General features: G+C 42.1%; 1 protein-coding gene across 1 annotated transcript in view; it reads left to right on the forward strand.

Annotated features, from left to right (window-relative positions):
* The first annotated feature begins 2,911 nt into the window (after nt 1-2,911).
* CDH20 (cadherin 20) overlaps nt 2,912-6,826 on the forward strand; it is a 131,163-nt gene continuing 127,248 nt past the window's right edge. The window contains exon 1 of the mRNA XM_019521597.1: nt 2,912-3,074. The gene's annotated coding sequence lies outside the window, so the exon portion shown is untranslated. The remainder of the gene's footprint in view (nt 3,075-6,826) is intronic.

The raw sequence follows: 6,826 nt of genomic DNA on the forward strand, positions 1-6,826 counted from the left end.
GCTCTTGATGATTTGTATTGATTGTTTGCAAGGGGCACGCATGAGTGATGCTCATGTTTTTTACCCCATTGGATACCATAGGGGCATCCAACAGGGTTATGAAGGAGAATCAAGAAAGTCGCCTTCAAGAGAATTTATTAAATAGTTTTCTCCTTTCCTTGAGACATCATAAAAGAGCATGAGTATAACAAATCCTTTGGCATAGATTCAAGCAAAGTGTACCTGCCAACATCTTAATTAAAGAGGAAAAGTTGACATATCAAATATGATCGGGGAAATATTGACTTCAGGTGAAAACATCAAAAAAGAATAGCATGCTTAGGAATGGTAGGTTTTAGACTCAGAATTTCTAATATTCTTTGTAACTGTTATTTTTATCATAGAAGAGTCCTAACCAACCTCCTTCTACCCCAGTTCATTTGCTTTTTTCCAAGAATGCTTTGACACTAGATTTATGACCCAGATACCTTGTTCTAGGTGAACCCAAACCCTCAGACCAACCACCACCTCTCCATTTGATGATAGGCAAATTTTATTGATACCCAGTGATAGCAGATAAGAATGCAAACAATTCTATATCTACTAGTCCCAGGATTCACAGTCAAGATACGTCTGGCCAGTATGCAAGCTTCACTCTGAGATTCTCTCCTAAATGTCAGATGTCAGCAGCCTGGAGGTTGGAGGCCAAGCATCCTCCCCCATCCCCCACCCACCCAGCGGGGTGGGTGTGACGGGCAACTGATGTGCCCTCTGTCCACGGCAGCCTCAGGTTCCTCTCTTGGGGACCCTTTGCTGCTCTTAAATCCCTCCTTTTGTATTCTTTCTCTCCGTCTGATGACTCTTCATTCCTGGGCATCATTGATTGGTTTCCCTGTGGTTGACATACATTCCATGTTCAGTCCTGTCCGCATATTTCTTTGTTTTACAAACCAATCACATGGTCCATGTACCAAAATCAGAAATCCCAAGACCTCTGCAGCTGGTCACTACGACCTGGCCAACACAGCAGAGTCCCTTATCTCTGTTATGGAACAGTGAGGTACATGTCTTCAATTTCCCAGCCTGTGTGTCTGCTTGCTCTTTGCCTATGTCAGACATAGTGGGCCCTGAAGGAAACTTTGTCACAAGCTGGCTTTTAGAAGTCAATTAACCCTTGCCATTACCTTGGACCATTGTTCTAATACAACATCCAATTTACCTACAAGCCAATTCCCAGAAGCAAACCTCTAAGTACCATTTTCTAGCCTTCAAAAATATTAAAAGAAAACTGCTGGTTGAGTTCTGTTCATCTGGGTGTTCTTAACAGCCTGTTTGAATGAGTCAACTCTCAGAAAAGTTATGTTGACTGCTATTTAGTTTAATTTAAATGGTATCTTTCACCATCACACCTAAATCCACTGAAGTCAATGGAGTTGCCCAGATTCAACAGAGTACAAAATTTAGCTAATAAGGTAAAGTCAGAAGCAAATTACAGAGAAAATTTAAGGTTGATCGAATCTCCTTCAATCTCCAGAAAATGATAAATTTGAATTTCATGGAATTTGGTTTTAGAGTCAGTTTTACCTGAAAAGATATCAATTGCAGCCATCGTTGCTGTATTAGTTTCACCGACAGACTAAAAAAATTGCTAAGTATCAAAAAGCTTCTAAATTCCATTTTATATCATGTTCAGGTCTGTGTGGGCATTGTGAAGTGTGTTTCTTTTCTTTCACCACTTTTTTATTCTGTCTATCATGCTGAAAATGTGGAAGTACAGGAAAGGAATATTGATTTATTGTCTGTCTTCTGAATGAATGGGGTTTGGTTCCACCTAGGCTTGACCTTAATCTAGGATGGTAATAATGCAGATGAATCTCATTAAATTAATATAAGTGGTCCAGTACCCTGTACAAAAGCCTACAGATGCACTTAAGCCTTTATTTTATTTTTGTTTGGAAAGAATATTTTTTATCCCATAGAATACAGCCATGTGCATCTGTGAAGGCAGAAAATGGTAATCAGCAGGAAAAATAACCCTGTATTTTAAACTGATTTATAGCTTGAAGGTTTCTCCTTTTCTCTGTCATTCTGCCTCCTTTCCCCCAGTTTTTGTTCCTTCTGTTTTTGCTTCTGGGGTCACAGTTTGGTGTCCGTTGAATTAAATTCAGTGTTTTGCAGTCACTAGAGAGCTGTTATTGCAAATGACAGAATAGCAGAATTTAAAAAGGGTTCTGGTAACAGTTGATTTTTCAGTCCATTCATCAGGCACTTCAGATAACCATTCTACCATCTCTGTGAGAGGGGTTGCAACACAGTAGACAGGTCCCATGAGAAGTAGAGAGCCCCCAATTGCAAATCATTCAATGACTGCCATTATCTTCAGTGGAAGCTCAGAATCACACAAAGTGGAGCCCTGAAATACCTGCATCGAAAGTAGCAAAATGTTTTTTTTTTTGTTCTGATTCTCCAACTCACTGTATTGTTAATATGGTTTAGAATGAAGAGACAACAAAAGAGCAGCTCACTCTGGGATGTCAGTAAAAAATATAACAGGATCCTTTTTTTTTCCATGGGTAATTATTCAAACTGCTTCACACAGCTGTCATCATTAAAAGGTCACCAGCAGTTATCACACAGGGATATCCAGGATATTGTGGTTAGTCCTTATTCTAAAGAAAGGGAAAATACTTGTAACATCCCCTATACCCCTCTGTGATAACTCTTGTTTATTGTTCATTATTTATGGGTATTAAGGTAGCACAAAAAAGTTCCAGGCAGTATCATGGTCCTGTTGGCTCTTTACAAGCACTTAGTAAGTAACAGCCCCTGTCCAAAAGAACTTGCAGTTGGACTGTAGCAGACAAACAACATACCGGTACTCTGTTGAATTTTTATACAAGCTAAAGTGTTCTTGCTATATTATATTACAGACTTTTGACCAACAGTAGCCTCTGTCCTATTGACTAAGCAAGCAGCTTACAGCTTCTGTGCATCCCTATGCTCTCAGATTGGCTATGGAGTAGGGTTTGCTAAACACAAGCCGGTTTTGAGTACCCAAGAGCATCTTGTGCCACCCCACATATCCAGGCAGCCCTGTAAGTGAAGTAAACCCAGATAACTGTGAAAATAGAAGGGGGATACAGGAGGAAGAGGGGTAAGTAAACCCAGAGAATGGAAGAAGAGACAAAGGAAGGCAACATTTACCTGTCTGAGAAAGGGTGACTGTAGGTCAGGGGCACCCAGAAGCAACTGCTGGATCCTGACTTTGAGAGAGTGTTCCAGGTGTGAAGGCATAGCACCTGCCTATGGAGAGTGTTCAGAGTTAAGTCTGCCTAGATGTGCATTGGTGAGGAGATGGTGAGGGAGGCAGAAGAGTCTCTCTCGAGTTGGAGGACCAGGTAACAAGGGTGGAGCTTGTCTTGGGCAGAGAAGTCTCTGAATGGCTACCTATTCAGAACAACATCCATGCTTTTTTCTGCATAAGAGGGTGTGTCTACATGTGCATCTATGCCGGCTTAAATTTACTATGCAGTAAGTAGGAATAGGCAGGCGTCTACACATGCAGGCATTAAGGTACATTAATGCTGTGTATGGACTGATTTGAGACTAAAGTTAGTCTGAAGTCAGTCCACACACACTATGTTACTGCACAATAACTAATCAGGCGTAAATTTGATACCTGCATGATACAGGTATCAAATTTAAGCCCAAGTCACTATATTTACTGAACAGTATGGGTATGCATGTGTAGATGTGCACCTGAACTGTGCAGTAATTTCAGTTACTGTGCGGTAAATGCACATGTGTAGATGCGCTTATAGAGTAGGCCATCTGCAATGGTGGAGAGAGACCTCCAAAATCAGCAGCACTAAAAAAACAAAGCCATATAGTATTTGGGTTTCAGTTCTGTTGGGAAGTCACCTGAAAATATTTGTCTCTGAATGCGTCATGATGAAAATTAATCCTCAAGTTAATATATCTGGCTGGGGGGAGGCATGTGTTTCCCAATCACTTCAGCTTAAAGCAGTTAAAATGCCCTCTCTACATGGCTGCAAATGCATTATCCTTACTTGGCTGCATTATGTCCAGAGCTTATCATTGGCCACACTATGGTTAGCTAGTATGTCTTCAGATGTCCTTAATCACCTCTTAACATAGCTTTTCAATTGTACTAAGCTGCCTTGACTGAGCTAAAACAGTTGAAAAATATGCCCTTTTTTCCCCTCAGAACAGAATAGAAATTTAAAAAAAAATGCTGAGCTCCACTGTCTTTCTGACAGAGGTTTCACTTTACCAGTGAATAACAAACCACTCTTTCTACCAGCAACGTGCCATGGATATGGTCAACTCATCCTGTAGTGTAGCGAATTGGCACCCTCTAATTGTGTGTGTCCAGTATATACAATATTGGTTCTACTCATGGCAAGAATCCATTTGCCTTCATTCACTTCCTGTAATATATTTTAAAACAGTGAGCTAAAACTACCTGATTTGGTTTTAAAGGTCTGCCTAAAAAGTTTAAACTTGGGCATCTTAAAGTAATATATATTCACATTTATTTTAAAATAGGCACATTTTTCAGAGGTACTGAAAAGCTCTGAAGCTCAGGTTATTTATTTAAGTACATAAACATGAATTTAAATATTTAACCTAAGGCATTTATACTTGGAGGGTTTGATTTCTGTATTTGGCACTATCTGTTCTGCTACCTAAATTATCCTTAGTGTTTGCAGTAACACTGGAGATTCTTTTGTAGTGGTATAGCTTTGTAGTAACATAGTTTTGACTGGATAATTTAGAAATTAGCATGGTATCTATGAATATATTTTCATCCTTAAGAAAAATTCAGTGCTTGTTTGATTGTCTGAATGGACTTCTCTGCTGAACCACTGATACCTGAATAATATACTAATGATATAATAATATACACCAATATGCATTTCTATCTATCTATCTATCTATCTATCTATCTATCTATCTATCTATCTATCTATATAAGGGGTGTGCAAAATGGGCCATATTCCATTTGGATTCAGGTTAAGCCCAAATTGGGGTCAGTGATTCAATTCGTTGAATCAGATCACTGTCCCTGATTTGATTTGGCTGAATCCGAATCTGAAGATTCGATGCTGTTTCGGAGAATCAGTGATTAAGCCATAGACACAGCTTTAAATGTTTTTTCTACATAGCTCGGGGTACCAGGTGCAGCTCATGAATGATGCAATGCTGGGATGGATGAAGCAGGGGCCCTGCATGCTCGGTGGTGAACCAGGAAGTTGACCGAAAGTGCTGGGTCTGTCAGGGAGTGCGCAGGGGCACCCCCCGCACCTCCCCTGCTCAGCAATCAGCTGCAGGATGACCCTGGGTGTCCCCCCAGACCCAGGAGGTACCAGTTGCCAAGCATGGAGGCACAGGGGGCGCCCCCCTGCATGCTCCCCCACGGACCCGGAAGTGGACCAGAAGTGCTTCTAGTCTGCTGCTGGGTTTGCTAAGTGTGCTGGAGATACGCCTCCCCCCCCAACTCCTGTGGGATGCTCCATCCACCCAATTTCAGCATTCAGGAGCCCCCTGGTACCTTGAGGTATATAGAAAAAGAATTTTAAACTATGTCTGTCTGAATCATCGAATCTTTCTGAATCAATTCAGAGGGTTCTGATTCAATTCGGAGATATTAAAGGGTCTCCTGATTCAATCTGGATTTGGAGATTCAGCCACCAAATCGGGCGACATCTCCACTGAATTGAATCAGCAGCTGAAGCTTCGCACAGCCCTAATTTATATATATATATGCTGGACACCAGGCCTGTAGGCCAAATCCAGCCCAAAGAGCCATGGCACCCAACCTGCAGAGCTCCCTATGGGTTGGGCAATTTGGTGGCAGGTGAGTGGGCAAAATTAATACTGCCATCACTCCCCACACTGCCAAAGCTCCACATGGCTGGGTCAGGGCCAGGCCATATTTCCTTTCCCCTTATGGCTGGACAGGTTGGGCCATATCCCCTTTCCCCCACCCACATGGGTGGACTGAGCTGGGCCATGCCCCTTTCCCCCTATGCTGCTGGTCATACCCCCTCACCTCTACGTGGCTTCATTGAGCCCACTGGCTGGATCTGGCCTGCAGATGAACCAGGCACTATCCATCTCACCAACAGGGCAAAAAGGTTTAGTATACCCTGATATACCCTGATCATCATCCTGCAAGTTTCCAATGCAGAAGAACTGTCATTGACTCACCTTTGTACCAGACAGTAGCGGCAGGATATTTCACATAACTGTTGGATAAACATTTAGTATGTCATCTGCTAGAATTCAAGCACCATGGGAGTACACAAGTCTACAATTTCCAGTCTAATGGTGACCCAATATCTATCGTCTGAAAGCACATGGAAGAGCAGCTAGGAGACCCCATTTTAGTTTTAAAGACAAGGAAGCAAGGTGTTAATGGAGGCTGATCTCTTCTACTTTTCTTAATGTGAAGGCAACACTGTGTACAAAACTAGCAACTGAACCAAATTCATCACATACATTTCGTTACTTGCAATAACTGATGCATTTACCTTGTTTTATACAAGAAAACAACAGCATGAGTTTTCAAGTGTGTAAGAGGCTGGCCTGTCCCCTTAAGAGGAGGCAGTCAGCCCTGCTGAGTACTGGCAGCTGTGGGAGGGCTAGTGGTGAGAGAATCGCTCACTGGGAGTTTAGAGGTTAGAGCTACAGTGCAACAAACTGTGAGGAAGCAGTTGTAAACCAGAGGCAGATGGTGTGCTGAATCATAAGTTGCTTGGGGAGGGGAAGGGAGTGGCAGATGGCTGTTCTAGTGCCTGAGCTGCAGGTCCAGGTGCCTCGG

The sequence above is a fragment of the Gavialis gangeticus genome, unplaced genomic scaffold (assembly GCF_001723915.1).
Source record: "Gavialis gangeticus isolate Ggan-Ray unplaced genomic scaffold, GavGan_comp1, whole genome shotgun sequence".
NCBI classification, from domain to species: domain Eukaryota; kingdom Metazoa; phylum Chordata; order Crocodylia; family Gavialidae; genus Gavialis; species Gavialis gangeticus.